Genomic DNA, 21,089 nt, shown 5'->3' on the forward strand with positions numbered 1-21,089 from the left:
CAAGACAAAACCTCGAGACATCATACCCTGAGGTCCGAATATAAATGCTGAAGGTAGAGAAAAAATGCGACCCCTAAATTCGGCAATCAAATTTTCTTGTAAATACTTCCACTAGAGTAATCGAAATACATCCTTAGCAATGGTTGGATAATATTTGGTGTGTTTTAATTTATAATACTTTCATTATAATACGTTCACATATAAGTAGATGACCTCCTTTACCGCGCTTAACTCAAAATCCGTGATTAAAAAGTGCGATTTCCCGTATAAATTTTCTCTCCCAAAATCTGAGATTATAAAATAATCCTAGATAATAACGATAATTTTCGACATGCAACCCTGTGTTTTCTGTGTTATAGATAACTATTATTACGAATGTAGGAGAAACATCAAAATAAAAACTAAATGAAATGGATGCCGGCAAAGAAAACAGGTATGTAAACATAATTCTATATTACAATTTTTGGTAAATACAGAGTACGAATTTTAAGTGTACAGAAGGAATTGTTAGTACTTTAAGCAGGTTTAATTAATTTAATAATAAAAAAATGAATTTAAAATGAAAATGTGAAAGAAATGAAATTTAAAAGGAAGATAAAAACGAAGCGATTGATTCTCGAATTTGTTCTGCGCTGACGTTGTGGTCTTGAGTATAGTACTTTGGTTCTGGTTGTTCTCGTTGATTTACGAATTTGAAATTTGTTTGGCTTTGGATCCATTTGTTGTTAATGCTATCATTACGTTCATTTACAAAATTGTGCAAAATACAGCAACATTTTATTGTTGACGATGCATTTTTGATGTCATTATCAATGCCTTTACCAATTCTTCTAAACCTTGCTTTCAAGTGACCGAAAGCATTCTCTACTACTCTTCTAGACTTGGAAAGTTGGTAATTAAAACTCTTTTCGCTGTATCCGGCCGTTGAGTTGTAAGGGTAAGGCTTTCTCTGTAAAGGGAAGCGCTGAGTCTCCTAGCACAACGACTGGAACATTTGTACCAAAAATTGGTTTCGTATACCTTTATATACATAAACCTATACCTATAAAAAATTAAGGTAAGTATTTTCATCGAACTTATATACAATATAAACAGTTCATCTGTAGTTAACGAGGGCTAGTAAAACAATTGAGTACCAACCCTTATAGTTATAATAGTCTACAGCATCACTGGCTGAAGGTCTTATTTCAATATGACATCCATCTGAAGTTAATTAAACTTATATGAGATCTTTAAGCATTAAGTAAAATGTACACGCTTACCGATAGCACCCAAACATTGTGGAAATCCAATTTTCTCAAATCGCTTAACACACTCTTAAATTTTGTTTTGGGTAAAAAATCTGCTTGGTAAATACTTAGGAGCGAGTTTATCTCAGACCGCTGAACAAAAATCCTGTAAAATATTGCATACGCTTCCTTTTGATACTCCGAACAGTCTGCCGATCGTCCCGTATTGAGCTGAATAACCCAGCGCATATAAAGCAATCGCGACACGTTTGTCTAAAGGGATGCTTTTCCTATACGTTGTATCAGTTTTTGCAATGGTGAGGACTTCGTTACATAAAAAGGCAAAGGAGTCCCGGCTCATCCTAAAGCACTCCTTGAAAAACTGATCGGTGCTGCAAGGAATGTCTAGATCCCAGAACTTGCCATGCCTCACCAAGAATACACGGACAGGCGTTACTTATTATATTCACTAATAAAAATAAAAACAAACACATTTACTTATGTGTGTTCATAAACGCTTTGACCTGATCCTGCTTATTATACAATGTACATAATATTGAATTTCGCATGTGTATTGCTGCCATAATTTTTCAACCTCAGTAAACGTCGCATACGGATTTCCTTGAACTGTTTATTATTAGCGCAATTAAATTAGCTATTCCTTCTCCTTGAAAGTAAGTATAATAATCTCGGGTAAAACAGACGATCCGCATAATTATCGCGGAATAAAGCTCCTGCATTCCACTCAAAAGCTTTTCACAAATATACTATCATCAAAATTATAGCCACACTTGTACCAGAGAATGTTAATGCAATGAGAAGGTGTAAATGTTACTGTAAGCTTTTTTTAGTACAATTGAGATCTGAAAGATTTGTAATAAGGTCATTTAGCACACCGAGTTTATAGACACCTCACTGACTTTTGCCCACACAAAAATTAGAAACACCACACATCTTTCACCTCAACACACAACACATTTCTCACCTCGACATTAAACCAATTAAATTTGTACTATTTTCGTATTTTTGAAATAATAAGCGAATACGTAAAATTTATTACATAATTTTTTTTTCAATTACATTAAAAAAAAAAACGATTTTAAAAAAGTAAAATTTATAAAAAAAAGTTTGCACCGGGAATTGAACTCGAGTCTAACATGTGGCGAGGAAAAATAGGCGGTGCGTTTATTTCTTCGACTGCTTATTTTTTGACCATTTTGTTATTTTTGAAATGATAAGCGGATATATAAAATTTATTAAAAATTTTTTTACGATTACATTAAAAAAAAAAATTAAAAAAAAAAAAAAATTGGCGCCGAGAATTGATGCCGAGTGACATGGGGAGGATAAATACATTAAACTAATTAAATTTTTACTATTTTCGTATTTTTTGAAATAATAAGCGAATACGTAAAATTTATTACATAATTTTTTTTAATTACATAAAAAAAAAGAATTTAAAAAAAAAAAGTTAATAAAAAAAGGTTTGCACTGGGAATTGAAATCGAGTCTAACATGTGGCGAGGAAAAATAGGCGGTGCATTTATTTCTTCGACTGCTTATTTTTTGACCATTTTGTTACTTTTGAAATGATAAGCGGATACATAAAATTTATTAAAAATTTTTTTACGATTACATTAAAAAAAAAAAATTTAAAAACGAAAAAAAAAAATTTGCACCGAGAATTGATGCCGAGTCACGTGGGGAGGATAAATACATTAAACTAATTAAATTTTTACTATTTTCGTATTTTTTGAAATAATAAGCGAATACGTAAAATTTATTACATAATTTTTTTTAATTACATAAAAAAACGAATTTAAAAAAAAAAAGTTAATAAAAAAAGGTTTGCACTGGGAATTGAAATCGAGCCTAACATGTGGCGAGGAAAAATAGGCGGTGCATTTATTTCTTCGACCGCTTATTTTTTTACCATTTTGTTACTTTTGAAATGATAAGCGGATACATAAAATTTATTAAAAATTTTTTACGATTACATTAAAAAAAACACATTTAAAAAAAAAAAAAAAAATTGGCGCCGAGAATTGATGCCGAGTCACATGGGGAGGATAAATACACAGTGCGTTTATTTCTGCGCCTGCGTTGTGAACCAAGGTTTTGTACATGCGCGCGACGCGAATTAATTTTAATAAAGTTCTGAAAGTAATTCATGAAGTTTTTCATTACATACATTCATAAATGAACGTACTACTGTGTCCAAAAAATAAGGTGACATTGTATTTATTTTGAAAATTCTTTATTTATTCTTCCAAATCAATTTCATCCCCTTCAAAGTAATCCCCTCCCGACACAATGCACTTATGCCAACGTTTTTTCCAATTTTCGAAACACTGGTTGTAGTCACTTTCCGGGATGGCCTTCAGTTCCGTCTTCGTTGCGGCTTGAATCTCCTCTATCGTGTCAAAACGGTGTCCCCGGAGCGGTCTTTTGAGCCTGCTGAACAGCCAGAAGTCGCACGGTGCCAGATCAGGTGAATACGGTGGTTGCGGAACGATATGGGTTGAGTTTTTGATGAAATGATCACGAATTACGAGTCCAAAAAATTCAATGTTTTCGGTACCAGTCGAGATTTGACGCGCTTGAGGCCCAAAACATCCTTCAAAATGGTATTGACTGAGCCTTTCGATATGCCAACATCATCAGCAAGGTCTCTAATCGTTAATCGACGGTTTTTCAACACCAAATCTTTGATTTGTTGGACGTGAGCTTCGTCAGTTGAGGTTGATGGTCGCCCAGGACGCTCTTCGTCTTCGACACGTTCACGACCGGCTTGGAACTCACTATACCACTTGTAAACATTTTTTTTAGACATAGCCTCATCACCAAAGGCTTTCTGCACCATCCTCAACGTATCCGAAAATTGATTCCGCAAACAAAATTTAATGCAAATTCTTTGCTCAACAAATTTCGACATTGCAAAAAACGAGAAACTCACTTTTAGCAGCTCACAAAACGACGCGTATCTCAAACAGTAAATGAATATTTCACATGAAATTTGACATAGATGTCACTCACAGTACTACCAACCTAAAAAAAAAAAGAATTCTCCTAATCCTTCAAAGCGCGCAGTTTAAAATCAAATGTCACCTTATTTTTTGGACACAGTAGTATACTCTATATGTACATAAATGATGGTATATGACAATATACATACATACATAATATGTATGTACATGTCAATAGGAGGTATTTGCATTAAGAAAAAAAAAACGGTTTAAGATAAATCAACACTTATTTTATATTGTATGCCAATTTATAGTTTATGTATTCGACAGCATTTACATACATATGTAGGTATGTACATTTGTATATTATATGAAAAACAATAATGCACAAGCGCAAGAACATCATCTTCCTTTCATACATATGTACATATGCATGTATGCCCAAATAACCTTGACTTATGTATGTACACAAGTCACAGCACATCACATTCTTACAAGACAAATACACATACGCACTAGCGAGTTTCTTCCTAACAAGTGCAAAAACAATTCTGCTCTATGTATGTATTATGTCCTAGCATATATACATACATATATACCTACTTGCCTTCTAAACTTCCTACAAAATAATTGTATTCATATGTTACTACATCCATGCACGTTCATACATTCATGCATATGTATATGCGCGAGCACAGCTCTCCCTTCTTGCTTCCGTGTACTTTTGTCTTTCACCAGTCGATATTCCTAATATTGTACTTACAAAAACACGATATGTACTTTGATAGACGCAAAAGCAACAGCAAGCGCAACGCCATGGCCGCTTTGCCACCGCACATTCTAAAATGTTCTAGAACACAACAAAAACACATACCTCACATGCGCATGTCGCCCAAAGCTAAAATCTAAGCCTGGCGACTACAAAAATAAAATACATTCGTAGACGCAGTCGCAGCGGCCATGATTCTATCAGCGACGGCGCTGAACAATTTAGAACAAAACAAAAAGTTCATTCATAAGTTAGAGCTCATATTTCAATTTCATTCATAAAACGAGTCGCCCATATGCCAATTTTCGCGACTATTCGAAAATAGTCAATATTGGAATATTTCGCGTCGAATTATTTGCCAATATTTGATAAATCTTAAATTTTTGTCATGTCGAGTGGCCGCGGCTCCGTATGTATGTATGCACCCTTATATGTATGTAAATATGTCTTCTAACTGTGCGACAGTCGCGAGTTAATGCGACTTCCAGCGAATCACACATTGCTGTCCGCAAAGCCGCAAGTATGTACCTTATGATCAGAAAGTACCGGGAATGTTTAAATTAAACAAAACAGAGTTAAATTTAAGGCAAATTTATATTATCTTCTTCAAAATATGACCCGTCTGAAGCAACACACATGTGCCAACGTTTAACCCAGTCCTCCAAACACCCCCGGCAGGCCGATTTGTATTCTCTTTGATCAGTGCGATGGCGCGTTATCATCATGCAAAATCTGAGAATTGTTTGCTCACATTTCCGGCGGTTTGCAACACACAGCATCTCTCTAAGGTTTCAAAACGGATAAATAATATTCTCTATTGACTGTCTGGCCCGATGGAAGGTACTCATGGTGGACTATGCCTTGGCAATCGAAGGAAGCAGTCAACATCACCTTCCCGGTTCTTTTTGCTCATAGGGTATACATATCCCATGTGTCAAGTGTGCGCAGAAGCTTGTGTTCTGGGTTTTGTTAGAATGGTGGTGGTTTGTGCATATATTTAAACACATATGTGAGTATGCGCGTTAGGCTTCCTGGATGGATATTAGAATATTTTCTCATCAATATGTGTATGTAAGTAGTTCAGATTTGACTGAAGAAATTAAATATAGGAATGCATATTCATATGATTGACTTTATGGCTGTTTTACATACATATAAATCAATTCAAATGAATAATGTTATATAGAAAATAAATTTCTAAATAACTGGTATTAGAAAAACCTGAATACACTATTTTAAATCAATTTCAATTAAACCAAATATAAAAAATGAAATAAAAATATCGAATAAAAAACTGTGCACAGGATTTGAACCTGAGTCAAATATGAGACGATGTACTGCATATACGACACGTCTTTCACGATTGCGCTAATCTACAATTATTAATGATCTTTTCTAAATCACTCATTTATTCGATTCGCAGTTTTATATGTACATTTTCTTCGTTAGTTGAAAGTTTGTATGCGTAATTATATGAATATGCATCTGTGTATGCGCGTTTGGCTTTCTGGACGGATATTAGAATGATATTTTCTCATCAATATAATTTGGATTTGATGAAATAGATTATAGACATATGTACATATTTTCTGTTTTGATTGATTTATATAAAAATCAGGTCATATCCAGTATGAACTATTTTATATCGAAAAGAAATTTCCATTTATAAAATACAAAAAACAGTATTTTAAGGAAATTTTAATTAAAATAAACTCAAAAATTTTACCAAACTTTCCTGGTTTGAATTGTAAAAAAAAAAAATGTGCAAGAAAAAAAATATGACTTCAGGATTTGAACCTGAATTATATACGTGCCAAAAAACAAAACGAATAATTCCGCCGACTTTAGCTTCTGCACCACAAACTAACTACCGCGCGGTCTTCTTAATCGCAATTTTATTCGCTTCGATTTCCTTAGTAGTGTGCCGAAAAATCTTATGAACGTCCTCAGTAGTATGGTAAACGCAGAAAATATCTGAATTCTTGGCCTAGCGTGGTAAGTAAATATAGAAACCCTCCACTCGCGTCACTCGCGTGCTAAATATCTGCAATTCCGACCTCTTCAGGAAAGTTGAATTTGAAATGACCTTATTATGAATCTATAAATTAGAACTCGAAAAAAGCTCATTTAACATTTGTTCCTTCTCATTGCATTAACATTCTCTGCTTGTACGGATAAGAAGAACAGCAAGGATTTCGTAAAAATCGATCAACAACAGATTGCATTTTTATCCTACAACAAATTATGGAAAAATAAATTGAGTTTGATTGTCCAGTTTTCATGTGTTTTGTAGACCTTTAAAAGGCTTTGGACCGAGTCAGGCTAGCTAGATGACGTTTGGAAATTTTAAAATAGAGAAAAATTCCTCGACAAATTGTTGAAGTTATTGGGAATCTCAGTACTAATTGCACAACTTAAGTTATGGTAAATGAGAAATTTAACAAGAGTATAGAGTGCACCACGGGAATACGACCAGAGGATTCATTAAGCCCTCAACTTTTTAATCTCGTTATGGAAAAAATTATTTTTGAAGTTAACCAACTTGAAGGTTACAAACTAAACAATCATAATATGGGTTCCGGGACACTCCGGTGTTCAAGGAAACGAAATTGCCGACGAATTGGCCAACCGTGGATCAGCGGTGCCCCCACAGGGCCAGAGCCAATAATCGGAATCAGTTCTGCAGGAATCATGGTCCGGTCTAGAACGCTGCAGAACTGCAAAGTGTTTTGTGACAAGTCCGAACAGAAAACTGTCAAACTTTCTACTAAAACTTAGAAGGAAAGACATTCGGTTGATGGTCAGCATCATTAAGGGACACAACCCATGGGGCCAGCATATGACCACCATTGGAATCATCGAGGACCCAGTATGCCTGTCATGCTTGGAGGAGGCGGAAAGCACTGAGCACTTTCTCTGTGTGTTACCGATTAATAATACAATCCCATATTAAAATTGTTTTTTGTACTAATTAGACGAAAACTGTATTCAAATATTTATGTACTAAACCTGAATTATCGCTTAATACTAAAAAATTCTTTTGTAATATAATATATTACCAAAAAATGCAACTATGCCTTAACTGTAAACGCCGTTGAATTGACCGAAGCGTGCTTTAAAAGTCCAGTTGCTTACGGAAATTCAGACGCGTACGAGGCGCGACAATATATAAAAACCTCACTTCTATTTTCACGCAATTTGTTAAACTTTGTTAATTTCATAAACATTAAATACATATACTTATAAAATACTTATAAAATATTTCATGAACAAGAAATAAAATACAGTGAACTTTAAGTGTTGTTTGTTATAATTTCGGAAGCCTCGTATTTTGAGCCATTGTTGCTTTTGCCTGCAACATCTTTTTATATATTGTCCTAATTTTGCATATACAGGGTTGGCCATATTAAACTGACTCATGTGATTATTAAAAAAATATGGAAAAAGAAACATTTTTTTGTGTTTCATTGTGAAAAACATTTAATTTAGTTCAAGGAGATTCGTTTACATCACTTTTTGAATATGATATCGCGCAAGTGGTCGCCCTTAGCACGTATTTGGATATGTACAGGGTTGGCCATCTTAAACTGACCCATGTGATTATTAAAAAAATATGGAAAATGAAACATTTTTTTGTGTTTCATTGTGAAAAACATTTAATTTAGTTCAAGGAGATTCGTTTACATCACTTTTTGAATATGATATCGCGCAAGTGGTCGCCCTTAGCTCGTATAGCGTAATGTGCCCGTTTTTCGGCGTTTTCCATAGTTTTGGCCAGCGTCTCGGCCGATATGGCGGCTATTTCCCGACGGATATTGGCCTGAAGTGCGCCTAGTGTCTTTGGCTTGTTGACGTAAGCCTTAGATTTCAAATTACAGTAAAAAGTTATAGGGTTACTCAATGTGTCAGTTTAATATGGCCAACCCTGTACATACATACATGCTGAAAAAATCGCGTTTATATAAATTTTCGATAACCGTAATAATTGTTCATGAAATCGTCGGGTGATCGCGCCTACGAAAAATCCGGCGAAGAAGTACCGCGTTATAACCTCCGTCATAAGAAACGCGTCGAGAAAGTTCGCGAAGCCAAAATGGCCGACAAAAATGGTGAAAGAAGTTCGAGTGACGACGAAAATAATTGCGCGATAGTTCAGCAAGACAAAGTGATCGAAGAACTACGCGAGCAAATAAAAGCCTTGCAAAAGTCGCTAGCCTCATCGGAAAAGGAAAAAGTCCAGTACATAGAAGCCCTAAATCAACAAACCGCTAACAACGTCATCAGTGCCGACGTACCTAGCATCGAAGCTATTCCTGTTAGCTTCAAGCCAGTCGAAGTTACCTCTGCCAACTTCACAACAGTCAGCGCTACCTCAGCCAGCGCTATTCCTGCCGAGACTTATTTTTCTAGTAACCATTATGCCAACGCCACCTACGCCAGTGCTACAACTGCCAGCACCTATTATGCCAACGCTACTTCTGCCAACGCCAACTTTGCCGGCGCTACAACTGCCAGCACCAATTACGCCAACGCTACCTCTGCCAGCGTTACTTCTGCCAACGTCAAGCCCGACGCTGCCTTCGGCCCCTATATCCGGTCTGCCACGTGCCCGCCAGCAATAATGCAGCCGTACAGCCACACCGACCCTTATTGCCTAAATCTTCTGCCAGCAAGCTACATGCCTGCAGTGTCCAACCCACAAATCACACCGCAGCTCATCAATCAAAAAGCTCAAATAGCACCCAGCACAACCCAGGTACGTAAAATTTTAGATTTGCCAGATTTTCATGGCTCGCCCGAAGAGTGGCCTATGTTTTCTGTGGCCTTTAAGGAAACCACGGAAACGAATTCATATTCGCAATTGGAGAATCTGTTACGTCTCCAGAAAGCCCTAAAGGGGAAAGCCAGACAACAGGTGGAGTCGTTGTTGATCCACCCATCCAGTGTAGATGCGGCTATGAAAACATTAGAATTTCATTACGGTCGCCCAGAGCTACTTATTAGAAGCCAAATAGCGAAAGCTCGAGCGTTTCCACCCGTTACCGGAGGACGAATCGCCGATATACTCAATTTTAGCTGGATGGTATCAAACTTAACTGCCTTTCTAGAAAATTCGGGTGCGGTACCACATCTAAATAATCCAATGTTGCTCCACGAATTAATCAGCAAACTGCCGCTGAACAAGAGGGAAGAGTGGACTCGCCACATCTTCGAAATGCAAAAGCCATATCCCACTGTGCGTGAATTTAGCAATTGGTTACAGCACACCGCCATGTATGTGTCCATGGCAATAGATGTTATGCCAACAAAGTATATGCCCAACGATTTTGTGTACAACAAAGCTAAAATGTCGTCCAAGCCCGTAATGACTGTAACAAAAGAAGAAAAGAAGTGTTTAGTGTGTGACCAAAGCCATATTTTAAATACGTGCTCAAAATTTAAAGATGCCGATTGTTCGAATCGCTGGAGTATAGTAAAAAATAAGCATCTGTGTTTTTGTTGTTTGCAACCTGGTCACAGTGTACAGAATTGCCGCAAGCGACGAGTGTGTGGTATATCCTCGTGTAATAAATTCCACAATCGTCTGCTTCATAGTTCCAGTGAAAATAACAAAAACGATATTTCATCAGCTGATAAAGCTGTGGCAACTGTTCAAACTGTGTATCAAAATCCACAACATCCACTCGCTCGATCAAATTCACCACAACGTAACAAAACACTCCTCAAATATTTGCCTGTAAAGCTGAAAGGTCCCAAAGGCGAAGTCAACATTTTCGCTTTCATTGACGAAGGCGCAAAAATATCCCTATTGGAAGAAAATATAGCGAACGTCTCGGCCTCAAAGGCAAATCCAATTTACTTCGCCTGAAGTGGATAGGCAATCAAAGCATGAGCGAACAGTCGCGGCAAGTGTCATTTGAAATTGCCGGCGCAAATGAAGCAGCAACGAGTTATGAAATGAGGGGAGTGCGTACAACAAAAAAGTTGTATTTGCCACAGCAGACGTTAAATTTGAAGGACTTCATACAACGTCACGAACAATTGGCAAATATACCAATCGCCGATTACAATAATGCAGTGCCGCAAATGCTTATTGGACTGTCGCATACAGAGTTAATACGAACAATAAAAACTGTGAATTTGGACGATGGCTTTGCAATCTACAAGACAATGTTAGGGTGGACATTATTTGGTTCGAACGAATATCGTTTGAGTGATGGCACTATTGGTCATGTCAATATTGAAAGCACACAATTAAACAAAATTAATTTACAAATTACAGAATATTTTGCAGCAGAAAAGTTTGAAATAAAGCAATTGCCATGCGTTCGTTCAGAAGCTGATATTAGGGCGGAAAAGTTATTAAACGAGACGACAAGGTTTGTAAATAATAATAGATATGAAACTGGCTTGCTTTGGCATAAAGATAATGTAAAATTTCCCGAAAGTTTCAGCATGGCCATGTAGCGCTTAGAGCAAATAGAAATGAAAATGGAACGGGAAAAAGACTACGGGGAATGGTATAAAGCAAAAATCAACGAGTACATCGAAAAGGAATACGCAAAGCGACTTTCACCTGATGAAGCTAATGTAAATGCTGATCGCACATGGTATTTACCACATTTCGCCACATGTAATGTAAACAAAGGAAACAAACGTAGACTTGTTTTCGATGCCGCAGCAAAAATAAATAATATGTCGTTGAATTGTGCCCTTATGAAAGGACCGGAGGAGTATCAAGGCAAATTTGCAGTATGACATATGTGAGATGTTTCACCGGATTTTGATTCGCCACGAAGATCAAAACGCGCAGCGCTTCCTTTGGAGAGGGGGCGATCGATCAAAACCGCCCGACGTTTACGTTATGCGCGCCATGATATTTGGATCAATTAGCTCACCATGTTCTGCACAATTTGTAAAAAACGTGCACGCAGAAAAATATCCTGATGTGAATACAAGAGCCGTCAATGCCATTGTGGATCGGCACTATGTCGACGACTATATGGACAGTTTCGACACTGTCGAAGCATGCATTAAGGTTACCAAGGATGTCATCGATATCCATAGCCCCGCCGGGTTCCAGTTAAGAGGGTTGACGTCAAATTCGTGCGACATTCTGCAAGCTGTATTACACAACGAGCAACCGTGTAAGCAACAAAGAAATTATATATGCCAAGGGGAGAGTGCTACCGAGAAGGTGCTTGGAATGCACTGGAACCTAAACAAAGATTACTTTTTTTTCAAATTGCTGTTTTCAAAAGTGCCCAAAGCAGTTTTAGACTGTAGTAGACGGCCAACGAAAGGTGAGATGCTGAGCGTTACTATGTCTATATTTGATCCGTTAGGTTTCGCGTGTGGGTTGGTGCTGCGGGCAAAGGTTTTGATGCAGAGTCTGTGGACCAGGAGTATAGATTGGCATGAGCCAATCCCCGAAGACGTTTTAAGAAGTGGTTGCAGTGGTACAAAACGTTGAATACCATCGAAAATTTTAAAATGCCAAGATGTTATGGCGTACAATTCTTGAATCCGAATGCCGATATACAGCTACATATTTTTGTTGATGCGAGTGAGATTGCATTTGCTGCCGTTGCCTTTTGGCGAATTCATCACACAAATAATACAGACATCGTATTCGTTGCTGGCCGATCACGGTGCAGCCCGCTGAAGCCATTGTCCATTCCGAGACTGGAGTTACAATCAGCTGTCTTGGGAATAAAGTTGAGGGAAGCTGTCATCAACAGCCATGACGTACAGCCGCGTAAGTCAACATTTTGGTCATATTCAAAAATAGTTCTCCAGTGGGTAAGGTCTGACGCCAGGTGCTACAAGCAGTTCGTGGCACAACGTATAGCTGAGACCCTGCAAACATCTGAAGCCAGTCAGTGGAGGTGGGTACCAGGTAAAGAAAACCCAGCTGATGATGCTACACGCATAAAAACCTTTTCTCAAAATGGTAAGTGGTTAAACGGTCCGCCTTTTTTGAAATTGCCTGAACATAGTTGGCCAGCCATGCCAACCGAATTTGATAACAGCGAATGCCAAGAGGAGAGACGCTCTAAGCAAATATATACGATATCGTCAGCGGATAGAGTAATTCCATTTAATAAGTATTCAAATTACTATAAATTTTTAAGGGTGATGACATGGGTACGATATGCCATAATGAAATTCCGTAACGTTGACGTACGTAGAAATGTATATGCATTAAAGTTAATTATTGCGAATGAGATCAAACAAACTGAATTACTGATATGCCTATTAGTACAACAAGATGTTTTTGCTGACGAAGTTGAATCTTTGCGCAAAGGTGCGCCAATTACGAAATGCAGCTCTATATTTAAGCTAAGCCCGATGTTGGACAATGAGGGCCTTATACGACTAGGAGGTCAGATAGACTATGCCGAATGCGTACCAATGTCAACAAAGCGACCAATAATATTGCCAAGGAGTCAACCTATATCACGTCTTGTAGCTAAGCACTATCACGAACTTTTTCATCACCACAACTTTGAGTCAGCGTTATGCGCCATACGTCGAAAGTTTTGGATTCCTAGTGCGCGCCGATTATTGAGGTCAATTAAAGCTAAATGCCAGAAATGTAAAAATTTATCCGCTATTCCCGAATCACCACTTATGGGCCAAGTACCTAGCGATCGAGTTACGCCGTTCGTTCGCCCGTTCACATATTCAGGCGTTGACTACTTTGGGCCTGTCTTAGTAGCCATAGGCCGTCGTCAAGAAAAACGTTGGGTTGCCCTCTTCACATGTCTAACTATATTATTAGGGCCATTCACCTGGAACTAGCTAGGGACCTATCAACAGATGCTGCCATAATTGTCTGCCGTAACTTTATTAACAGAAGAGGTGTACCGGTACGGCTCCGAAGCGACATGGGGACAAATTTTGTCGGCGCAAGCAAAGAAGATTGGGTAAACGTTCAAAGCGGTATGAAATCAGAGTGTGATTTTCGAGGTGTATAGTGGGTTTTCAATGCACCTGCCAACCCATCTGCCGGGGGCATATGGGAAAGAATGGTAAGAAGCGTAAAACGAATTTTGATGTTCACGCTGAAGGAACGAGCGCCACAGTTGGAGACCTTGCAAAGTCTTCTGATTGAGGCAGAAAATTTAATAAATTCGCGTCCATTAACACATGTGCCGGTAGAGAGTACCGATGCCGAGCCTCTGTCACCCAATCATTTTTTGCTAGGCTGCGCGAATGATGTACAAACTCCTGCGCTGTCAGAGAATATATGTTTACGCAAGCAGTGGCACATAGCGCAGCAGCTGAAGCAGACTTTCTGGAGGAGGTGGATACTGGAGTATCTCCCTACCTTGACCCGGCGTACGAAATGGTTTAAGAGGGTGAAGCCGATAGCTGTAGGTGACATCGTTATAGTTTGCGACGACAACGAGAGCCGAGGCCATTGGAAACGGGGTATCGTAACAGAAGCAAAGCCAGCCCCAGATGGTCAAGTTAGATCTGTTTTAGTCAAGACGTCAACAGGAATTTTACGGAGACCAGCGTCTAAGATTGCAGTGCTCGACGTTGGTAGTGATTCTCTCACCAGTGATGCGAATCACGGTGGGGAGGATGTTACCGATTAATAATACAATCCCATATTAAAATTGTTTTTTGTACTAATTAGACGAAAACTGTATTCAAATATTTATGTACTAAACCTGAATTATCGCTTAATACTAAAAAATTCTTTTGTAATATTTTACCAAAAAATGCAACTATGCCTTAACTGTAAACGCCGTTGAATTGACCGAAGCGTGCTGTAAAAGTCCAGTTGCTTACGGAAATTCAGACGCGTACGAGGCGCGACAATATATAAAAACCTCACTTCTATTTTCACGCAATTTGTTAAACTTTGTTAATTTCATAAACATTAAATACACATACTTATAAAATACTTATAAAATATTTCATGAACAAGAAATAAAATACAGTGAACTTTAAGTGTTGTTTGTTATAATTTCGGAAGCCTCGTATTTTGAGCCATTGTTGCTTTTGCCTGCAACATCTTTTTATATATTGTCCTAATTTTGCATATACATACATGCTGAAAAAATCGCGTTTATATAAATTTTCGATAACCGTAATAATTGTTCATGAAATCGTCGGGTGATCGCGCCTACGAAAAATCCGGCGAAGAAGTACCGCGTTATAACCTCCGTCATAAGAAACGCGTCGAGAAAGTTTGCGAAGCCAAAATGGCCGACAAAAATGGTGAAAGAAGTTCGAGTGACGACGAAAATAATTGCGCGATAGTTCAGCAAGACAAAGTGATCGAAGAACTACGCGAGCAAATAAAAGCCTTGCAAAAGTCGCTAGCCTCATCGGAAAAGGAAAAAGTCCAGTACATAGAAGCCCTAAATCAACAAACCGCTAACAACGTCATCAGTGCCGACGTACCTAGCATCGAAGCTATTCCTGTTAGCTTCAAGCCAGTCGAAGTTACCTCTGCCAACTTCACAACAATCAGCGCTACCTCAGCCAGCGCTATTCCTGCCGAGACTTATTTTTCTAGTAACCATTATGCCAACGCCACCTACGCCAGCGCTACAACTGCCAGCACCAATTATGCCAACGCTACTTCTGCCAACGCCAACTTTGCCGGCGCTACAACTGCCAGCACCAATTACGCCAACGCTACCTCTGCCAGCGTTACTTCTGCCAACGTCAAGCCCGACGCTGCCTTCGGCCCCTATATCCGGTCTGCCACGTGCCCGCCAGCAATAATGCAGCCGTACAGCCACACCGACCCTTATTGCCTAAATCTTCTGCCAGCAAGCTACATGCCTGCAGTGTCCAACCCACAAATCACACCGCAGCTCATCAATCAAAAAGCTCAAATAGCACCCAGCACAACCCAGGTACGTAAAATTTTAGATTTGCCAGATTTTCATGGCTCGCCCGAAGAGTGGCCTATGTTTTCTGTGGCCTTTAAGGAAACCACGGAAACGAATTCATATTCGCAATTGGAGAATCTGTTACGTCTCCAGAAAGCCCTAAAGGGGAAAGCCAGACAACAGGTGGAGTCGTTGTTGATCCACCCATCCAGTGTAGATGCGGCTATGAAAACATTAGAATTTCATTACGGTCGCCCAGAGCTACTTATTAGAAGCCAAATAGCGAAAGCTCGAGCGTTTCCACCCGTTACCGGAGGACGAATCGCCGATATACTCAATTTTAGCTGGATGGTATCAAACTTAACTGCCTTTCTAGAAAATTCGGGTGCGGTACCACATCTAAATAATCCAATGTTGCTCCACGAATTAATCAGCAAACTGCCGCTGAACAAGAGGGAAGAGTGGACTCGCCACATCTTCGAAATGCAAAAGCCATATCCCACTGTGCGTGAATTTAGCAATTGGTTACAGCACACCGCCATGTATGTGTCCATGGCAATAGATGTTATGCCAACAAAGTATATGCCCAACGATTTTGTGTACAACAAAGCTAAAATGTCGTCCAAGCCCGTAATGACTGTAACAAAAGAAGAAAAGAAGTGTTTAGTGTGTGACCAAAGCCATATTTTAAATACGTGCTCAAAATTTAAAGATGCCGATTGTTCGAATCGCTGGAGTATAGTAAAAAATAAGCATCTGTGTTTTTGTTGTTTGCAACCTGGTCACAGTGTACAGAATTGCCGCAAGCGACGAGTGTGTGGTATATCCTCGTGTAATAAATTCCACAATCGTCTGCTTCATAGTTCCAGTGAAAATAACAAAAACGATATTTCATCAGCTGATAAAGCTGTGGCAACTGTTCAAACTGTGTATCAAAATCCACAACATCCACTCGCTCGATCAAATTCACCACAACGTAACAAAACACTCCTCAAATATTTGCCTGTAAAGCTGAAAGGTCCCAAAGGCGAAGTCAACATTTTCGCTTTCATTGACGAAGGCGCAAAAATATCCCTATTGGAGGAAAATATAGCGAACGTCTCGGCCTCAAAGGCAAATCCAATTTACTTCGCCTGAAGTGGATAGGCAATCAAAGCATGAGCGAACAGTCGCGGCAAGTGTCATTTGAAATTGCCGGCGCAAATGAAGCAGCAACGAGTTATGAAATGAGGGGAGTGCGTACAACAAAAAAGTTGTATTTGCCACAGCAGACGTTAAATTTGAAGGACTTCATACAACGTCACGAACAATTGGCAAATATACCAATCGCCGATTACAATAATGCAGTGCCGCAAATGCTTATTGGACTGTCGCATACAGAGTTAATACGAACAATAAAAACTGTGAATTTGGACGATGGCTTTGCAATCCACAAGACAATGTTAGGGTGGACATTATTTGGTTCGAACGAATATCGTTTGAGTGATGGCACTATTGGTCATGTCAATATTGAAAGCACACAATTAAACGAAATTAATTTACAAATTACAGAATATTTTGCAGCAGAAAAGTTTGAAATAAAGCAATTGCCATGCGTTCGTTCAGAAGCTGATATTAGGGCGGAAAAGTTATTAAACGAGACGACAAGGTTTGTAAATAATAATAGATATGAAACTGGCTTGCTTTGGCATAAAGATAATGTAAAATTTCCCGAAAGTTTCAGCATGGCCATGAAGCGCTTAGAGCAAATAGAAATGAAAATGGAACGGGAAAAAGACTACGGGGAATGGTACAAAGCAAAAATCAACGAGTACATCGAAAAGGAATACGCAAAGCGACTTTCACCTGATGAAGCTAATGTAAATGCTGATCGCACATGGTATTTACCACATTTCGCCACATGTAATGTAAACAAAGGAAACAAACGTAGACTTGTTTTCGATGCCGCAGCAAAAATAAATAATATGTCGTTGAATTGTGCCCTTATGAAAGGACCGGAGGAGTATCAACCAAAATCGCTGTTGGCAATATTGTGTAAATTTAGACAAGACAAATTTTTTGTTTTTTTTTTTTTTTTTTTTTTTTTTGTTTTTTTATGGAGGTGGCACAAAGCATTGAAAGCCGAAAAGTGTGAGACTTGCCTTTCGGCTCACCCACTAAAAACCCACCCCAGCTCCGTTTCCCTCCCGCGGGACAACCGTTAAGTAGTACTTCACGGGAGGGGGAGCGGCCTATTGCCTCTTCATGAAGATCTGCGCTGTTGTTCAGCGCGACGCAGTTTGGAGATTACTATTTTTGCCATATTACATACAGCGGACCAATATTCTTCTGACTCTAACATAATATCCACTAGGTTATCAGCCGAAATTGGCTTCCCCACCCTAGTGCTTAATTCCTCCCTTTCGAACACAAATCGCGGACAGACAAAGAAAACATGTTCTGCGTCTTCTACAGCTGGTGCACAATGAGAACAGTACGGGTCGTCTTCGTGCTTAAACCTATATAAGTAGGATTTAAAGCACCCATGTCCCGTCAGTATTTGGGTCAGGTAGTAATCTAACTGTCCATGTTCACGGTTAACCCATTTGGAAATTGTGGGAATCAAACGGTACGTCCAGCGTCCGTTGGGGGACAAGCTCCATTTCTCCTGCCATGAACGCAGGCTACGCTCTCTTGCTATCTTCCGTATTGTCACCCATACTGAAGTAGCTTTTTTTTGGTATATTTCAGCATACTCTGTTGCCATTAGGTTGATTGGGAGTAATCCTGCTATAACCATAATGGCGTCTTCCGATACCGTGCGAAACGCGCAGCACACTCTGAGGGCACTTAATCGGTACACTGATTTCATGCACTTCACATATGAGGTGCAATTTGTGGCTTCCGCCCATGCTGGAGCTGCATACAGCATTATCGATGAGACAACAGAGTTGAGTAGTCTCCTATAGTTTTGCCTAGGGACTCTGATGTTCATCATTATTCGTGTTAGCGCAGTTACTGCTTCTGCTGCCCTGCTGCTCGCGTACGCCAAGTGCTCTTTAAAATTAAGCCTACGGTCGATTATTACTCCCAGGTACTTAATGAATGGCTTCGATCTTATGCCATGACCGCCCACCATTATGTTGGCCGACTCCACAACCTTCCTGCTGCTAATTAGTACTACTTCGGTTTTATGGTCCGCAAGGGTTAGACCACTGTTGCACAACCATTCCTTTACCATGCCAACAGCTTGGGTGCATGCTTCTTCGGCTTGATGGAGTGATTTAGCCACGACCACAACAGCTATGTCGTCAGCAAATCCTCCAATTTGTGACCCTAGAGGTAGATTGAGACGCAGAACTCCATCGTACATAACGTTCCATAACAAAGGGCCGAGGACTGAGCCTTGTGGAACTCCGCCAGTTATTTTGTACTCTTTTACACCAGCATCGGTTTTATAACGCAGGGTTCTGTCGGAAAGGTAACTGGCGACAATCCTACGAATGTACATTGGAATGTGGAAACTATCCAGCGCGATTAGAATTTTGCTCCAATTCGCCGTATTGAAGGCATTCTTAACGTCCAGCGTCGCAATTAGGCAGTACTCCTTGCTACCGTATAGCCATCGAGTACCTTCAATTGCCTTCTGTGCAATGGTTTTGACTGCGGATACAGCATCTGTGGTTGAACGGGCTTTCCGGAATCCAAATTGTCGGGGTGATAGACCGCCTACATCCTCTATAGCAGCCTCCAGGCGATTTGCGATCAGTCGTTCCAGGATTTTCCCTGCGGTGTCGAGCATGCACAGGGGGCGGTAGCCTGAATGATCTTCCGCAGGCTTAGATCCTTTTGGAATTAAAACCAGTTTCTGCAGCTTCCACTGGGTTGGAAATGTACCTTCCTTTAGACATGTATTGTAGAGATCTACAAAAATGTCGGTTCGACTTTGGATTGCTACTTTTAATGCCTCGTTGGGGATTCCATCTGGGCCTGGAGCTTTATTATTTTTTATCCGTTTTATGCTCATCAGGAGTTCTTCTTTGTTTGTTAACTGCACACTTTGGTCACCTTCGCCGAGTCTTACCAATTCGTAGTCTCGTATAGTGTCTTGCACGGGGAACAGTGTTTCTACCACATTACGTAGAGTAGCTGGGCATGTTGTTGGCAGTGGCTTAAATACTTTCAGTTTTTTCATAACAAGCCTGTATCCAAGGCCCCAAGGATCATTATCGGAATCGTCGCATAGCTGGAGGAAACACCGGCGTTTACTATTTTTAATTGCCTTTTTTAGCGCTTTTCTTCTTTGCTTATATTGGATCTGGTTTTCTCGGAAACTGTCCCTACCCCTTGATCTTTGGTAGGCTCGCCTGGCTCTTTTACATTCGCTGCGTAATTCTGCAATGTCTGCTGTCCACCAGTAGACAGGTTCGCTGTTGTGCCTGTTGGGCCTAGTTTTGGACATGGCTGCATCGCATGCTTCTGTTAAGTGTTTCATTGTTTGCGTAGTCTTTTCAGATGCATCCCCCGTAAGAGTTACATCTGCGAGCATGATCTCAATAACCTCAGCCTAAATTGTTTTGACTTTGTACCTCGTCTCGCAGTTATTTGGGAACCTTTCTTCGCCATGCCGCCTTATTTCACAGATTATTGCGAGGTGATCGCTCCGGGTGTAATGCTGGCTGAGGAACCATTTCGTGTAGCGAACAAGACTAGAACTCACGAACGTTGATTTCTGTTGATTTCCCATATTCATCAAGGCTATATCTAGCATGGAAAACGCTTCTAGAAGGGCTTGACCTCTAGGGTTTGTCCGTGGGCATCCCCAGTTAACAGCCCAAGCGTTGAAATCACCGGCTACGATGACAGGTTTATGCTCCTTTACATCCTGGGCGAGGTTCTCTAGGATACCTGTTGCCTGTTGTGTCAGAGGCCCAGCCGTTGCCTTTTTTGTGTCTATAGGGCTCACTAAGTATAGCAACATCTATTTTCTGTTCCCGTATAGTCTGCTCGAGAAGGTCCTGAGCGCTTTCGCAGTGGTTGAGATTAAGTTGCATTTCCGCCGGATTTCTGCCGGATTTCTTTAAGAGCTCTCAGATATAGAGGGCACTTGCTGCTGGTCATCGCATGTGCTGTATCACTTGCCTTTTCCTTCTTGCACATTATACAGCTTGCTGTTTGTGTGCAGTTTTTGGCCTGGTGGTCCTTATTGCCACATTTGAAGCAGGTGTTTGTAAGGTCAGCTGTGCTTTTACAACTTACTGCCACATGCCCATATTCCATGCATTTA

At 39.7% G+C, this 21,089-nt stretch overlaps 1 pseudogene; it reads right to left on the reverse strand.

Annotated features, from left to right (window-relative positions):
• Positions 1-1,096: 1,096 nt before the first annotated feature.
• On the reverse strand, positions 1,097-10,172 carry LOC129250648 (uncharacterized; annotated as a pseudogene).
• Between the last annotated feature and the right edge of the window lie 10,917 nt (positions 10,173-21,089).

This window comes from Anastrepha obliqua, chromosome 6 (assembly GCF_027943255.1).
Source record: "Anastrepha obliqua isolate idAnaObli1 chromosome 6, idAnaObli1_1.0, whole genome shotgun sequence".
Taxonomy (NCBI): domain Eukaryota; kingdom Metazoa; phylum Arthropoda; class Insecta; order Diptera; family Tephritidae; genus Anastrepha; species Anastrepha obliqua.